We start from the raw sequence: 19,143 nt of genomic DNA on the forward strand, positions 1-19,143 counted from the left end.
AAGGGAGAAATTAAAAGATAATTGGTTATACGGCAGATCTGAGGCAAACTGGATACTCTCCTTCATTTCAACGATTCTGCTATTTCCTTCTTGTTGTAGTATCAAGACCCCTTTTTAAAGGAAGCACTTGCATTGAGGAGTCAAGGCGATTGTATTGGGAGCAGATTGTAGGTGAATTGTGGAGGTTGCAGGTTATATAACAGGTCTGAGAACAATTTCGCCCAGACCCTTCAAGTTCCACGATTTGCTGATGATACCTTGCTTGAGTATCGAACTCTTCAAGGGGCTGAATTGCTCACATTGGGGAGTCCAACAACGCAAATGAACAGAAAGTGACTTCCACGCTGGGGTTATTTGCCATAACTCTGCAGCAGTTCAGACGGCACCTAGAGACCCACGATTTTGATCCTTGAGCACAATACTTGCAATGATTCACCACACAATTGGAGCGCTCTCTCTCTCTGAGAACATGCCGATGTATTTTGGAGCTAAGGGGCAGCTATAACTGCTGCTAATAATTTATTACAGTCTGAACTATTACTGGCAGCAGGGGCGAATTGGACAAGGTTCAATTTTTGGCAAAAGGAGGACTCCCCTGTTCAGATATTGCTTGCTTCTTTTAGAAATTGAGCAAACTTCACACAGGTTCTCTTCACTACTTGTAGATGATTATATTTCAAATAAAGTCACTGCTATAACTATCATTGACAGCTATATATCATTGTCTGATGTAAGCGGTCTAAGCATCTAGCTTAAGCTTAGTTGATTGTATTGGTGATTACCTCTAATGAAGGAGTGAATTCTGAACTATATATATGCTGATATACAATTTAGTTTTCAATCTAAAGATGCCTGCCATGTGTTTGACGAAATGACAAATTATTGTGGATGATAAATTGTGAGCTTCCTTAATTGTTTCACTAGTCAATCAGTCGTTTTGCTCACCTATATGATCAAACAAGCAAACATACATTTCAACAGCATTCAGAACAATCACAGAAAAAGAAATCAGAATTCTGAAACAGACAAACAACATAACGCGCAAGTTATCCTGCAGTCCATAAACCGCATAACGCGCAGGTTATACAGACGGAGTCTTAGATCAGCAGGTTGTTAGCATATTGTTTGACAATATTCCTTGCGTATTTAGTCATTTATGAGCAGGGGATGTTACAGTGGTATCAGAGCAGTTTCCTGCCATCCTGTTGGGGAAGTACAGAGGGAAAGATGGCTTTCGACCTATTACCCCAAGTTTCCAGGTTGGGGGGACGGGGGGACGAGTTTCCGGGACGGCAATTTTTTTTGCCAAAATTTGGGGGGACGGCAAAGGGGACGGCTACATAAAATATAGGGAAAATTTAAAATATATAGGAAAATTCTCAAAGTTACCCCGAGTTTCCGAGACAGGGACGGCAGGGGACGACAAATTTTTTTGCCAAATTTGGGGACGGTGGGGGACGGCTATATAAAATATGGGAAAAATTTAAAATATATAGGAAATTTTCAAAATTCTAAATGTTCATATGAAGACATGGATAAAGCATGCATACATACATTATATTCATATGAAAACAATAAAACATGGATATAGCATGTGTATGATACTATGAAAAGTTGAAAACAGTTTAGAATGTAAATTCTGAACATACAACATTGTTAATACTCAATAGACAATATGCAATTATGCATTCATAAATCAGAATTTCAATTTATTCACATTGTCAATATGCATATCAATAGACTCGGAGTTTAAATTTTCCGTACTTTTATCGACGCGGTTTCCCCCCATATTTTTCAATGGGGGTTTGGGGGCAGCGCCCCCAAGGTGGGGTCAAGGGGCAGCGCCCCTTGCACGCTCCCTGTCGCGATATAGGGCGGGGTCGAGGGGCAGCGCCCCGCGAGGCCAAAAAAACTTATTCTTTAATAAAGGCATTGGGTGTTATTTTTTTATTGACTCACCGAGTTTGGCGATTTTCTAATCTCTGTGTCAAAATGCCCAAAGGCTACACTGCTGCCATATAGTTTCATTGTCAAAATTATGAATTAAATTAAGAAATTTAAAATTTAATTAATGTTATCTTTTAATTTTTTTTATTTTTAATAACAATTTGAAAATTTAAATAAAAAATTGAAAATACAACTTTTTAAAATTTTTTAATATTTTTTAAGGGCCTTAGATATGGGGGACGTCTGGCCGTCCCCGGGACGGATTGGGGATGTCCCAGCCGTCCCCGGGACATACAGACGTCCCCCAGAGCTAGGGCAGGCGTCCCCCCGTTTCGGGGACGTCCCCCCAAAATACAAGGCAATTTGGGGATTGGGGGAAACGTCCCTTGGCCGTCCCCAAGTCCCCGGGGCGAGGACGGGGGTTTTCAGGTCGGGGACGCGTCCCCGGGTAACTCTGAAAATTCTAAATGTTCATATGAAAACATGGATAAAGCATGTATCTATACATTATATTCATATGAAAATATGGATATAGCATGTGTATGATACTATGAAAACATTTTAGAATGCAAACATCGAACATACAACATTATCAATAGACTCAATACTCAATATGCACTCATAATTCAGAATTTCAATTCATTCACATTGTCAATATGCATATCATAATAGATATTAAAGAAATAACATACAAAATGCCCAAAGGCCACACTGCTGCCATATTGTTTCATTGTCAATTGCGATATGGAAATCAAAATAGTACTAAGTAAATACTAAAAAGCAAAGTATAATATTTTATTATTTAATTTATTTTCTATTTATAAATATTAAAATTTATAATATGAATTAATTTAAAATGATAAATATTGATATGAATTAATAAATTTAATGTTGCCTTTTAATTTTTGATAGAGGGCCCATGTTAGAAAAATAATAAAATATAGATAGTCGTATTTTGATTTCATAACTATTCAAATTCAATAATAAAAAAAATGAGAGTCGTTTTTAAATTTTTTTCAATATAGAGGGCCCATGTTAGAAAAAATTTTAAAAAATTGAAAATACGACTTTTTTTTTTTAATATTTTTCCCTAGCTCTAGATGTGGGGGACGTCTAGCCATCCCCAATCCGTCCCCAATCTGTCCCTAGCCGTCCCCAACCGTCCCCCCGTTTCGGGGACGTCTCCTCAAAATTCTGACAATTTGGGGACCGGGGGGGGATGTCCCCTGGCCATCCCCAAGTCCTCGAAACGTCCCTGGGACTAGGACAGGGGTTTTCAGGTAGGGGACGCGTCCCCGGGTTTCGTAGCTTTCGACAAATCCACTATTGATTTGATGAGGAACTTGCGAGATTTGTTGAATGATTTGGAAACAAAACAGGGATTTCTAGGAATGTTTGGGATATCGAAGAAAAAGGAAATTTCTCAGCCTACAAGTGATCACGGGAAAACATTCAAAGAAGAGCATAGTGTAAGCAGGAATGAAATGAGAAGACAAGGTCTATGCTTCACTTGTAAAGGTCCTTGGGAGCTCAATCACAAATGTATAGATGAAAGGATGGTTAAAGGAAAGGGAACAAGAAAGAAAGAGAATGAAGAACAAACTGTTTCAAGTGAGAACCACTCGAAATTCTTCGTTGGTGATCTTGAGATTCAGATAGATAGAGATTGTGCAGGTGATGGTCTAATTCAAGGAGGAAGCATATTAGAATCCCAGGATGCCTCTAATGTGAAGCATGAATCTTCACTTATGGATAAATCATTTGAAAGTGATGACATAACCGCATGGGCAGCATGTGATCTTCAACATCATAGTTTTGATGAGGATGTCATGAGGGATGAAAGGGAACATAATTCTGATTTTTTGAATCCAATCAGCAGTCCATTATCAGCACATGAGCAATCCATTGAGGACAGCCAGGAGTGGATTGATAAACACACGGTAGAAGTTGGAGATGTTGTCCAACTGCAATCTGATTTCATGACAGCAAATAAAGAAGAGCATGAGGTAATAAAATTAACCCACAAGGATGTTGTTAACAACTTGTTTGAGGATAAGATTGATATGGGTAATGGTAAGAATTATTTTGGTGATTACAATGCATCCTCTAGTGTGATTGTTGATTCCATTAATGACGATTCCTACTCATGAAGATAAATCCGAACATAGCATTCAAGTTTGGGAAGTTAATCATGAGACATGGGTTGATGAAGGTAATATTTTGCTATGGCATGATATCATCACTGAATTGTTCTTGGGCAGCAACTGTTTACTTCCTCATTCTCACGAGTTTGCAGCTTTAACTCATGAAATGACAAAAGAAGAAAAGCCTACGAATGCTGGCATTCATAGTACAAGTGTTGAGAGTGAAGTTTCCAATAAGGAGGTGCATGTAAGAATTGAAGGCGTGACACAAATGCATGACAGAAGACTTATTCTTGTAACACAGTATCTAAACTTCTTAATTTTACTGTTCATAGCAGAAGACTTAATCTTTTAACACTTTTCAAAATTTGCTTTGTACCTTTCTTTACTTGTCAGCTTATTTTAATTATTTTTCCCTCTCTACACTCTTTTTGCTTCTCCCAATCATCTATGTCCATACCTTTTTATTTGTTCCTCTGTATACTGCAGTTTAAAACCTCTCTAATTCTTGCTTTGTGCAACACCCACACACCTCAAGCTGCTGCGCACTTCACCTTTTGTCAATTACACCAGGTTTAGCACTCTCCTCTTCACTATACACAACTTCTCTTTTCTTCTGAGCTTTTGTCTTTTACTTCATCGCGGCCTCTCTTTATTTTTCTTTACTGCCTCTTTGTCCTCAGCTTCCATGCTCTTTTCCATTTCCTCTAACTTTTAATCTTTCATCTTCCTGCATTTCCATAAATTATTGTGTTTTTTCCCTCTTGTCTCCTTGGTGGTTGCTCCTGCATCAGATGCACCAGGTAAAAAAGATTGTGAGTATAGGTTGACAAAAGTGGATTTGAGTGATCAAACCACTCTTCCACATTGAATGCAATCTGCAGGAAACTCTATCGCTAAAACCATTACCACAAATTCAATTTTTCTTCCTCCTCTTCCAGCACCTTGTCAGAACAATCATCACTCTCGTCTAACAACTTTTCTCTTTACTCTTCTTTCTCACCGTGGAATTGGTTCCACCATAACTCGGCCTACTCCTCCAATTGTAACTTTCAATCATCTCTAACTTTGTGAGATCCAACTCACAACATACTGAGAACCTCCTCCAATCTGCATCTACACTATACCTTGCACCAGAATACTTTTGTTTCTCTGCAGCATCTTCATACAAGCATGCACTAACAAAATGCATTTGTGGCTTTTCCATATTCACCTTTTTATCTATATGCAATTTAATAACAAAAATATGAAGCATTACTTCCACAATCTCTTTTTGTATTGCTGTTGCAATATATTCCTCTTCCTCTTCTATCTCTACATGTAAATCTGCATTACTTACATATCTCTCAAAATCAATAAGGTAAGTTTTTACCTTTCCAATGTCTGCTGCAAATTCTTCTTCTTTACAATTTGTTGCAATGTTTTCATCTTCCATAGCTATCGCCATCTTCATGTCTTCCAAAGGATACGCAGCTGTTGTGGCAACAATTTCAATCTCTTTAATCATGTCTTCCAAAAGACATGCCTTTGTTGCAATCTCTAATGCTACCACTTTTCTCAATTCTTCATGAGATGTCTCTTCCATTGCTGTCCCAAACTTTCCATGTCTAACAATGAGTCATTCTCTACTGCCACTTCATGTTTTAGCTCTTCAAAAGAACATAATACAGCTGAATACTCTTTCTTCTTCCATTCTTTCCTCTCCTTGCTCCTTTTCTTTTCTAATTTTCTTTCTTTTGGGACTGTATGGGTTGTTCCCACACACCTTTCCTTCCATTCAATCCCTACCAAAGGGATGCAACATGCCTTCTCTCAGCTTTTCTTTTCACTGTCCTCTTTCAAGGAGCTTTTGCTCTTCCCAAACTTCTCTTCTTCATCTTCAGCTGCTGCTGCACTTATCTCCTCATCTCCATTCTTTTCTTTCATGCCTTCCAACAGACATGTCTACTGCAAACTCATAATCTTCTATTTCCTTTTCATTTCCTGCAATCTAAACATTATTAGGAAAATAATACTTCTCCAAGGCTTCCATTCTAGATTCGATTTTTAACAACTCAGGGAAAATTTTCTTAATTCTTCTTTCTTCCTATTCATCCCAATACTATTCCCAAAACAAAATTCTCATGGGTCTCCTGATGACCCACCTCATCCTCCTCTTTAAACTCATCTTCCTTCACTTTGACAATTCACTTAGAGACTCACTTGTCCCTTTGCAGTAACAGGTCCTCCCTGCAACAAACTCACTCTCACTTTCCTCTACCCAATAGGAGGTTTTTAGAAGACACAACTCTCTGGTGCACCTTTTACCCAGCTTTATCCTCTGCTGGAGGATTGCAACACACTCACACACAATACAATTATTAGATTTGAGAATGGTTTTTCTCAAAATCTCTTCCGAACAAAATCTTCACCTTCCACAATCTCCCTATGCCAATGATCAGCTATCTCTGATACCAAATGATGCAGACGTCCAAAGGAAGTCTTATCACATTGCCTTTAGATGCAGCTAAACAAATATATCAATCAAGGATCCCATGCAATTTATTCAAAAACTAATTTTCAATTGATCTCATAGTAAAAATATACATGCTTTGTTTTATCAAAAAACAAAAGCTAGACATGAATTCACAGTATCTAAACTTCTAAATTTTACTGTTCACAGCAGAAGACTTAATCTTCAAACTTTTTTAAAAATCTGCTTTTTACCTTTCTTTACTTGTCAACTGATTTTATTTATTTTTCCCTCTCTATACTCCCTATGCTTCTCTCAATCATTTATGCCCATACCTTTTTATTCGTTCCTATTTTATGTTGCAGTTTAAAACCTCTCTAATTCTTGCTTTGTGCCACACCCACACACCTCAAGCTGCTGCAGACTTCACCTCTTGTCAATTACACTAGTTTTAGCACTCTCCTTCTCTTCACTTTACATGGCTTCTCTTTTCTTCTAAGCTGCTCTCTTTTTCTTCATCGCAGCCTCTATTTATTTTTCTTCACTGCCTCTTTGTCTTCACCTTCCATACTCTTTCCCATTTCCTCTGACTTTTAATCTTTTATCTTCCTGCATTTCCATAAATTATTGTGTTTTTTCTTTCCTCGTCTCCTTGGTGGATGCTCCTGCATATCACTTCGCAAACTCTTGACTTCAAAAACTTTTTAGAAAACAAAGAAATCTAGAAATTATAAACCCTAGTTGTCACCCTATATTTTGGTTGCAAGTCACAGAAAAATAGCACACAAATCATCCTGATTTTCTCAAAAAGTAGTCATCATTACTGATGAATATTGTCACAATTTTCGTGCATAAAACCCCAACAAAACTGCAAAAGAAGAGCCATGATTTACTTGTAAACAAACCTATGACAAATTGCAAAAGAACAACATGATTTTGTCAAATAAAATCTACGATTTCTTAAACACAACAACCCACAATATTTACACACAAGAGTGCAATTTCCATCCTACACAATTTCCTTGGAATCCTGCACAATTTTCAATCTATCCTGGTGTTGTCAATTCTCAAAAAAACCTTGCAGAAATTTAGACAAGAAATCCTATGCTTCCTCTTCTTGCCCTAGATTCAATTTTCCTCCTCCATTCACTAGTGCTGATACAGTGTAAATTTCTAATCCCAATTCTGTATTGTCCTAATGTTCCTCTAATTAAATAGATCAAATCCAATTATTTAACATAAAAAAAGTTCTGAACATTGCAACAATCACACAATAGCTGAAACGACAAATTACGGAAGCATAAAACAAATACAAGGATAATTTATAGCTTCAAATTATTTTCTCATTCCTGTAAAAAACTTACAAGGAGATCTCTACGAGTTGTTCATCTCACAGTTGCACAAAAAATCGCAGTATATTAACATTCTTCTATCTTGCTACTATCTTTATACTATTTAGCTAAAAATCTAATCTTCCAAAAAACATCCTTATCTCTTATAAGAGATGAATTGAAAAGATAAGCCCAAGTCATTAGTGTTTGTTTGCACTTTAGTAGACTTAATTAACTAATTAAAAAAGTCTTTTTTATCCTAAAAGTAAAATCCAAAACAGAAACCACTTTCCAACACATTCACACTTAACCTAAAAGTTCTTATTGAGCTAAAAACTAAACATATTTTTCTTCGTTTGTAAATTAAGGCTTAATCACCTATCAAAGCATTTTTAATTTTTTGTTAGCATTCAAATTTGAAATTCCAATTGAGCTACTAGACTTATTTACTCATTTTTTTGTCTACATGTGCATGGTAGATCTAACTAACTAGTTTTTATGTGTATTTGAAGTCATTTTGATATGATATACAGTATAATTATTTTTTTTTACTTTTAAATTTACTATTTTTCAATGTTATTTTGTTCTTTTTGTTCAAAGGTATTGCCAAGTCAAAATTGAGTCCCAAACCTATGAATCATAGGTTATAAGTGTTCATACATATGCAAAACCATGTTCAACTCTATTTTCATGATAGGACTAATTATTGTCTACAATATATTTTACCTATTATACTATATGCAGTTTGGTTTTCAGGTTATGTGATGCATTTTATGTGCTGAAAGGAAACAATTTAGTGCCTGTGAGGAGCTATTGTCTAGCAAGAGACTAAGATTAGTCTATTAGACTATAATATCATTTTGAATGCAACGAGATGCTTTGGAAAATTTTGTAGAGGTGTTCATGCTTTAGGCTTCCTTTTAAGGTTAATTCTAAGTTGTTAATCTTAGTACGAGTGTCGAGTACATCAACATGGCAATTTAATTTTTTCCTTAGGTATGGGTACGGGTTTGGCTTCATATATATATGTATCTGTTGTCATTTTATGACATCCTTGGTCCATCGGTGAGAACCAATCAGAGATATGTTCCATGGATCAGCGCTGCCCCAATTGATCAGGGAGAAAGCCAATGGTCATGAAGTGTTAAGTGTTGTCTTGTTAATAGGCAGGTTCTAAGCCTTTTCCTCATGACCCCAGAATCTTGGAACCCCCAGGTTCCAAGCCTTTTCCTTCATGACCCTGGAATCTTGGAAACCCCGAGTTCCAAGCCTTTTCCTCATGACCCCGGAATTCTAGAACCCCTAATTCCAAGCCTTTTCCTCATGACCTTGGAATCCCGGAACCCCTCAAGTTCCAAGCCTTTCTGTTCATGACCCTGGAATCTCGGAACCCCCAGGTTCCAAGCCTTTTCCTTCATGACTCTAGAATCCCGGAACCCCGAGGTTCCAAGCCTTTTCCTTCATGACCCCGGAATCCCGAAACCCTCAGGTTCCAAGCCTTTTCCTCATGACCTCGGAATCCTAGAACCCCTAGGTTCCATGCCTTTTCCTTGATGACCTCGGAATCTCAAAACCTCCAAGTTCTCGACTCCTCTCCCCTTTTGGCAGGACCCGACGTTCGACTTTTGACGACTTGGGACACTTCCGGATGATATGATCAACACTCGAGACTCTTAATGCTCCACCAACCCTTGCAACTTGTCTACTTTCATTCCTGGAGCTACAAGAACACATTTAATGTTTTTTGCAGGATTGCCATCAGGTGGAGTGCAAGGCCATGCTTATATATGGTTACTTGATTGTCTTCATGTCAGGTCTGCATGCTTTGACTTTGGAATGTCAGCCAATCCACCTTCTAGAAGTCCTTTTCTTCTTGGGATTGCCTTGTCAAGGTATGGCCAAGTTGCTTGCATGCACACCATGTCAGATCTGTGCACTTCCCTCTCTTCCCGGATTGACATTCCTTTGCACACACAAGGGTCAAGGCTTACCCTCCTTGACCATTGGTCTCTTCTCTACGACTAGCTTACTATATATAGGCTGTTAAGCCTCATCGTAAAGGGTTCTCTCCCTGTTGGCTTGAGCCACTCTTTGCTCTTTCTCTTCTCTTAAAGATTTGTATTATTTCTTGCATTTCAGAAACTTTAAGTTTGGCCATTGGCCTAAGAATGAATTGAAATTATCATTCTTGAGTTCCTTCAACTTATGCATGTTGTGTATGTTTTGTGGCTTTCTCTCACATATATGTTGTGATAACTTGTTTCTAAGTGTGACTTGTGGGAAACCTTCTCCCCTTTTGACATTCAACAAACTCTAACCTCCATACATACGTTTGGGGTCATTCATGCAACTGAAGCTTGTGCATCTCCTAGGTATTTCAATTGATTCTTTGTGTCATTTCTGGGTGGGGATAGAAACATCTCTTATCTTGGTGCATCACCTCATTTCATTTTAGCATTTCTTTCTTTCCTTTTCCTCTCCAAGTTGTAGGATAGGTTTAGAAGTAGAATTTGGAGCGTTGAGTTGGTTCAACACTTGCACTTGGATTGAGAAGGAAGTTGGCCTTCTTTGGAGATTCAACCCCATTGCGCAAGGTCCCACACTTTGGGGTTGTTTCCATGTTTCACAAGGTTGTTGAGTTGATAGCGCAACAAGGGTGCAAAATTGTGTGACAATAGTATCAAAAAATCTAAATTTAGAAAATATAAAAACAATGAAACTCATAGTTGTCAATGAACAAAATATTTAAATACCTTGTAGTTTGCAAAAATAAAAATACTCATAAATAGATAATTTAGTGATTTGTCAAATGACAACACAATGAAAATTAAAATCAATATTTAATAATCTTCATATTATTTTTCATCAAAAGCATCAAATCAACATTTAATTCAATTTCATTTGAACCACAATTAGCTACAATCCCATTCCCACTCCCACTAGCCGTGTCATGTGTAGAAGCCGCATAATGTATAGAGACTTCAGCAAGTTGTGCAATTGTAGCATCTCAATTGGCACACTCAAGAGTTTGATTCCAATTCTTTGTCACCCACAATGTAATTAGGTGCCTTATGTGATGAGATGCAAGTTGGAGTGCACAAAGACCAGATCAGCCTTTTTGCATCCAAACAATTGCACTTGGGATGGAGTGTGTACTCCAATTCCATATAGTTGATGAACTCACAAGTTGTTGAATTTGCATACAACATTTGTCATTTACAATTGCAAGACATTAATTATAAATTATAAAATAATAATTGTTGATTTGTTTATTATGACACCTCGAACACAAAATAAAATACTAAGTATTCTATCCTCTCTTGAACATGGAAACCTCGAATGCTAAGCTTCGTGATCAACAAGGCAACCCCAAGATTTACAATGTGAACAATCGACTTTTATGATGGATAAACTCAGTGAATTTATGTAATATTGCTGGCAACACAAAGGGGCTTACGTTTTGCTGGAATGTAGAACACTAAACTCACTTGGAAAAATAAAAGACAAAAGGATGAAGGTTTGAGGAAATCTAAGTTAAATCTAAGGACAATCATGATAATAGAAGATGCTTTGATAGATGGATTCCATAATCAAGCCTTGCTTTGCCATGAAGAAACAACTGCACAAAACTGATGCAATCTCCAAAGAAAACAAAGGATTTTCATATTGTAAATACCCATTCAAATACCCAATGCTGACACAATCCAAATGAACATACAAAATTGAACTAGTGCTAAATCAGGTTCAGACTAACCATGCACTGCAATTTGCAATCAACAAATTCCAAATGTATGAACCAAATTCCATCAAACATCATCACATTTCTCCATTACAATCAATGAACTTCAACTAAATTTGAGAACAAAAAATCATGCAAAATGTAGAAACACAACACAAAGATCTACCATAGCTTCAATGGAAGTTATGTATTGATTTCAACATAGTCTTGAGAACAATCTCTAGCTTCCTCCTACTCTACTTGCTAACTATCAACTATTAGTGCTCTATTAACCATTACAAATGAGAAGGTGAAGCCTTTTATAGAGCTTGAATTACAAATGAAGGGCCACGATTGACTCTGAATCAATGGCCAAGATTTGGACAACAAAACCCTAATTAGGGTAGTTACAACTAACACCTCCTTGACCAATGAGATCATTATAATATTTTGGACACATGTCCTTTGAATGTGGAAGGTTAGGTATATTCAATAATATTTGACATATTGCCACATGTCACTTGCTACTCCTTTGAATGAGAAAGGTTCAATGCACTTGGATATGTTGATGTGGCATCACTTGATTGGTCAATGATGACCTCAGCATACACGTATCCCTAGCAATATCTCTTGATACTCAACATCATCCAATTGCTTGATGTGATGGTTCATATTCCCAAATTGCATCATCTTGATCAGTGATGAAAAACTCTGCGAGTATATGGAAAACCCGCGAGTACTCGCGAGCCCTAGTTGGCCGCGAGTCACTCGCGGATATACTCGCAGATGGGTTTTATTAAAAATCGCGGCGAGTTTATCTTGCAAAAATCGCTGATAATCGCCAAAACGCGGGCAAAAAAACGGTGTGAAAATAAATACGAAAGTGTTAAAGTCGAAAAAAACCTAAAAGGGGTCAATTTTATTTCATTTCAAGCCGCGACGAGAGGAAAAAAACACGACGCGATTGCAAGCACGACGCATGAAAAAAACGCGCGACTAGGGCAAGATTGCAGATGAAAATCCAAGGGACGAGGGCTATATTGCAGGCATGATTGCAGGTTATATATCGATTTCATATACGTATTAATATACTAGCCCACTGGGTAATACGTTTCGGTTTGAAGGATTATATATGACATTTTTTTTGTAATACGTTTTAAGGATTATATATGACATTGTTTTTGTCATATATAATACGTATATAATACCCACAGTAACATACGCATATAATACCCTATTAATAAATGTCCTATATATGTTACTGTGGGTATTATAATACGTATACAAATAAAATATATAAAATGTCCTATATTAGAACGTATTAATAAATGTCGTACTCCTAATAAATGTCCTATATATGTTACTGTGGGTACTATATACATATTAAAAGTTAAAACGTATTAATAAATATCCTAATACATGTGAATTAGAGTATATAAATAAAATATATAAATGTCCTATTAATAAAATATATAAATGTCCTATATATGTTTTAATATGTATATTGTCATATACAATACTCTAATTCACATGTTGCACTTGTTTTTTGGTAACTTGGTTTATGCTATGTATTTAACTCAAACTTTGATTTATATACCATGGACATCAATATATGTTATACAAATTTGGTGTAAATGTGTGTTTTTGAATAATATTTAAAAAAAATTGTATTTTCAAAATGTTCGATAAAGTTGCCGAGTATTGCCGAGTTTTTCCCCGAGTTTTTCCCCGAGTTTTGGCGAGTCCCGAGTTTTTTAAAAATTTTGGGCTTGCCGAGTCATTGCCGAGTCCGAGTTTTTCAACCTTGATCTTGATGATCAAGTTTCTAACTTTGATTAACTCTTCTTAGACTATCTTTCCTCCTTGATCATATTTCACTTTCACATCTTCATATTTGGGAATTTTCCTCCTTATAATGCATTTCCACTTTCAACCTTGGAATCTTGAAACATTTCTTTCTCGAACATACTTTGATCTTGAAAATCCTTGAAGCAATTCTTGTCTTCATGTTGTAATGTGTTTCCATGTGGTTTTCCTCCTTGGAATCCTTTAAAAAGTTCTTTATATTTTGGAATTGTATGTCTTGACAATCCTTGTAGTTGTAGTTTCTTGATGTTGTGATGACCTTATCTTGCATTGTGAAATGTGGATTTTGTCTTGCATTGTTGAATCCTTCATTTGATCATGGATTTCCAAAGGAAATCCAAGGTTGTATAGAATCCTTCATCGTAGAATAATCCCACTCGTTCTTTTGCATGACTTGATCCTTGCAATCACCCCTTGGATGTCTTGATGAAGTGTAGATCTTGATGTGGTCTTAAAAGGTCTCTTCATCCTTTGGAATTCATTCTTTATGCATTGATGTCATCCTCGAACATGTTGATCTTGATTTCTTTGCAAATGTTGTCCTCCAAGTTGTATCTTCACACTTCCCCAAACTCAAACCTTGATTCCTCTTTGTTGTCATAGTTGTAATCTTCTATATTGTGATCATCTTTCTCCTTGACTTCATCTTTGAAATGTGAATCTTGTGTTTGCCTTGGAATATAGACCTTGTCCTAAAATTCCTTTTACATTCTTGACTTCTTTCATCAGCAAGTTGTTAATTCATTCATTTAATGTTATGTCAGTTATTGTTTTTCCTTATTTAAGTTTAGTGGTTGTTAGATATGGTATCAAAGCTACCAAGTTCAACAATGAACCTCGGGCTCACCACCTAGAAAACAATTAGATAGTGAAACGAGTCCATCGTGTTTCACAAGATGTGGACCGACAAACTCCTCGGAAGAAGGTTCATAACCCATTGAGCGTTTATCTTTGAAAAATCTGACTAAAACATGACTACTCATGTTGTACCTTTCTATCTGATACTGAAACTCTAGCTGAAGCCATTAAGTGACTTCGGAGAGAGACAAGAATGGACAACCTCTAGAAAAGAGGCAATTAGATCTTCCATCCTAGAATAAATTGGACTGGAAAATAAACTAATGGTCGAGAATCCTCCAGTGGTAGTAGAGCCAGAAAAATCCAAGGCCTGTCGTGTGCCCACTCCTGGATATAGACTTGTTCCTTTTTCTGAATTTAATGATCAAGAAGAACCTATCACGGGAAGTGATAGTGACAGAAAAACGAGGACCACATAGAAAGTGTTTCACCAGTGTTTCATTCTTCTCTCAAACCTTGGAAATTTCTTGATTTCTTGATTTTCTTGACAACTTTCCTTGACAACCTTACAACTTTGACAATTTGATCTCAATTCTCAATCCTAACACTTCATCAAGGATTCCTGACTTGACCTCACCCTAAGGACAAGTCGTTGCACTCTAAGATACTACAAACTACAAAGGATTACTCAAAGCATTATTCTCGAACTAGCAAGATGAAAACCCTTCTCACAAACAAAGGTTAAAGACTACGAAATTCTTTCCAAGCTAAAACTAAGCAAACTACTAACCTAAGGAGCACAAAAGTGGGGTTCCCCATTTGCAATGGTGCGATGTGTGAAAACTTCACAACAATAATGTATAGTAGGAAATGAAAAACAATAAAATAAAAAAAATAAAAAGATAAATACTTGACAGAGAATTTTTATTGCAAGACACTACAAGTAAATAGGGTTTTGGCCATGCATGTACCACTATTCATGAGCATCTTTTATGTACTTGTCTTGAAGAGAGTGAACATCATGATTCCTTGAATGTATGAAGTGACCAAACTCACTCAAGACAACACTTTGTATATCTACAGCTAGGGTTATTCTTCCAAACGCAGTCTTGTGGCCAACAACAACCTCTTCATCTTTATATGATAGCACCCTCCTTGGCAAGAAAAGTATCTATTTACAACAATAGTTTGGGAACAAAGAAAATACTAGTTTGAAAAATGCTTCTATAGGGTCATGGTCCTTGGCTTCTATTATGGTCCTTATTTTATCAACCATGGAGTCTATGCCATCATATTTTTCACCCAAACATCACTATATCAGCATACTTATTCATGTTGATGATGGGGTTTAGTGAAACTCAAAACATATTCTACATGAGATCACCACTCATCATATAGGATCAATGAGTTGACTTTTTGGGCTCTCTCTATACTTGATTGTCTCCATACACTCCAAAGTCTATTGATGACCATAGAACTCAATGCATCTCACACCTTCACAAGTCATCTTAAGATAATTGTTTGGATGCAAAGCAAGTTTCAACAATTAATTTCATCACATTTCCACAATCCATAGGTTTATCAAGTATTTGCTTCTGGATTTGATTGTCTTTTTTTGCATCAATTTTTCGGATCACACTCTGTGATCCATCATCAGGATGTAAGATGTATTTGTCATTCTTACATCTCATGACACTCTCTTACATCCTGATGATGGATCATAGAGTGTGATCCGAAACATTGATGCAAAAAAAGACACACAATCGAATCCAGAAGCAAAAACTTCATAAGTTTCAACAACCTAACATGGTTTTAACAAATTAAAATATGCAAAGGTAGATAACATGTTACAAAAAAATATACTACAAATTTAAATTTAAATTACTGTCAACCATAGTTCGCAAACTTGGACTCTCAGACTACTCAACAAGACAAAATTTCGACTTGACAGAACTCAACAACTTAAAGAATGCTTAACTTTTCGACTCGACATAAACTCTGCAAAACTCAACATTTTTCCCCTATGTAGACCGTGGAGAGATTTAGCTCAAATCTGCCAAAATTTTGGCAAGATTTTGTCCAAGACTTGCCATATAGACTCGATGAGTAAACATTGAAAAACTCGTACAAGAAAACAATGGTGAGTACTTGGAGGCTCACAAAGTACTCGTTGAGTATTTAAACTATGCCTTAAACACCTACAAGTAGGAGAAAGTCCTATACATGCCTTGTGACATATGATGATTAGTCATAAACATTTGAATCTCCTCATCCTCTCTCTAGATTTGTTTGATACACTCAATCTCTATGCCAATCTTTTGCAATCTCAAATTGAGTGATTGAACAACACATGGTAACCAAAAAGTATGCCCATACCTACCCTCCACTATAGAAACAACTATCCTGTGATTTTTAGTGTTGTTCATTATGATCTAAACAACATTTTGAGGCCCACCATTACAATGGATTCTATGAGAATATTTGCAATGAAAGTTGCATCCTTCACTTGCTCCTCATAATCCACTACCTTCAAAAACATCTCCCCTTTTGGCAACAATACAATGACATTGATCAATAATCTTTTTTTTTACAATCTTTCCATCCTTCAAAAATGGAAAAACCTATTTCAAGCCATGTATCCTTGAATTCTCTCAGTGATGACTCCATTGAAGCTTTCTCTTTCACCAATAAGATAGTTTGCACCTTTTCGTAGCCAAGACTAACATAATCAATAGGTGCACTAGCAACGATGATCACCATATCCCACCAATATAGCAATGCAACAAAGTTGAAAGGAAGCCCGTTGTCACAAACACAATCAGCAATGCTCTCATCTGCAACCTCCCTCACCTCACTCTCAAAGGCCTTTCCCAATGGGCCTTTTTTATGTGGAACATTCTCTTCTTGGGAAAGATGGTGGCAATGGCTTGAAAGGATGTAAGCCAATCAGTTGTGATAAGAAACTAGGACGTTTCTGCAAGTTTTTCTTGGCAAGACGATGTGCTCTTTCCTTTAATCTATTGCTTACCATGTTGAAATCCTCTTGTTCTTTAATATAACCCATTATTTGTTGATTTGGCAACCTTTTTTGTTCAACTTAACATAAGCTTTTATTCCCAATCAAGGAATAGTATACAAGTGAGTTTTCAGTCAATGGTGCAAACTCTTATACTAACTTCCATGTTGGCTACAATGCCAATGATAATGCCCACCATAAGTTGGTTGTTCAATCATTGTCATATGTCACCAAAGAGGTGATGCTGCATCAGCTTTAAATGAATTTCCTATATTGGGAACAACTAAACTAGAACTACTAACCATCTTGTATGAAAATAAAACCCAAGAACTTCAATGATTGAAAACAATTGACATTATAACCCTTTAGTATGCATAAAAAGATAATAAAATATCTAAACTTAAAAAACTTGAAAATATTGAAAAATCTTCAAAAAAATTAATCATAATTGGAAAAAAATAAAAGATTCACTCACCTTTAGTGGATAAAACTTCTTTGTGCAGCTATTTCTCCTATGTTAGTGTAGATTTAAATCTCCTATAGCCCTCATCTTTGAAGAAAATCAAGCAACCTTACAAACCCAACAATGGCAGCTTGGAGGCAAAAAAAATATTGTTTTGATCCTTTGTGTTTGTGAAATGAACAAAAACAAGTGATATGCCCTCACTTCATGACGAATTTATGCTTTTGGGAGATTCTTTTGTTAAAAAGAATGTCATAAAAGTGTTTTATTTTAATTTTTGTGCCTAGGTCCTGTGACTCCCCTAGGGTTCACCTGAGTTCAGTCCCAATTTACCCCCAAGGTACTACCCACACACCCTTGGTTCCTCGTGGGTCCTTTGATACCCTGGACAAACTCTAGGGAGAAACAGCCATGAACTCGAAACCAGACCAAACCCACACTGATACAAGGGGGTTTCTAAGGGACCCAATAACACAAAGTTCAGTTAATAACTAGTTTTAGTATGCTTAAACTCCCATTCATCTAACAACAATGGACTTCAACAATGACAAAGAATGTTAAACAGAAAGCTGGAAATGAGAGGTGAGAATTTACAATTGAGAAAAATGATACATAAACAATATATTGTGCTCACAAGCAAACAAAATAAAGAAATAAAAACATTGAAAGAGATATATCACCATCCACATAAAAAAATACAATATATGGGGAAAGGATAAGCCATCATGCATGTAAAATTAGGATGGTTTCATATGTAAGTCATCCTCTTTATTTGTCTAAATGTGGAAAATAACATATATAAACTTAGAAATATCTACAAAGAGTAATAGCTTTTCACAAATGATTACTCATAGTAGATGTCTAGTATTCTTATTCCCAACAACATAAATGAAAAATTCACAAAGTTTCACGTGTACTCACAAGACAAAACCAATGGCAAGTTACTTGCAACCTATGTTTTATAAAAACTCAGTGAATTTTTATAAAACCTTGGCATTAAATTGCCAAACCTTGTGATTTTTCACAAAAAAACTTTGCCCAAATGAGTATACATATTTATTTTAACCTAATGTCAAAATTTGTATACAATGTTTGCAATTTGTGGGAAGTGAATGGATAACACACGACAATTTAGGGCATGGAATTGGCGATGTGAAATACATAGGTTTTCTTTGATTTTTTTTGCTTTCATTTCTGATTGATTTCAAAGTAAAAAAGAAGTGTAATATGTTTTTTAATTCTTCTAGATTTTTCCTTTCCTTGTAAATCAATTGAACGATATTCCCTACAAGTTTATATTTATATTGAGTATTAAAAAATACTCAATATAAATATAAACGACCTCCAAGCTTGAATTTTTGTCGTTTATTAAAATTTAAATGCCTTGCAAGTAGTTCATTTATATGTA

At 36.1% G+C, this 19,143-nt stretch overlaps 1 protein-coding gene across 5 annotated transcripts in view; it reads right to left on the reverse strand.

Annotated features, from left to right (window-relative positions):
• The window catches only part of LOC131074633 (protein PIR), a 316,612-nt gene that overhangs the window by 118,498 nt on the left and 178,971 nt on the right, over window positions 1-19,143 (reverse strand). The gene's annotated exons all lie outside the window — the stretch shown is intronic.

Source organism: Cryptomeria japonica, chromosome 1 (assembly GCF_030272615.1).
Source record: "Cryptomeria japonica chromosome 1, Sugi_1.0, whole genome shotgun sequence".
Classification (NCBI taxonomy): Eukaryota; Viridiplantae; Streptophyta; class Pinopsida; order Cupressales; family Cupressaceae; genus Cryptomeria; species Cryptomeria japonica.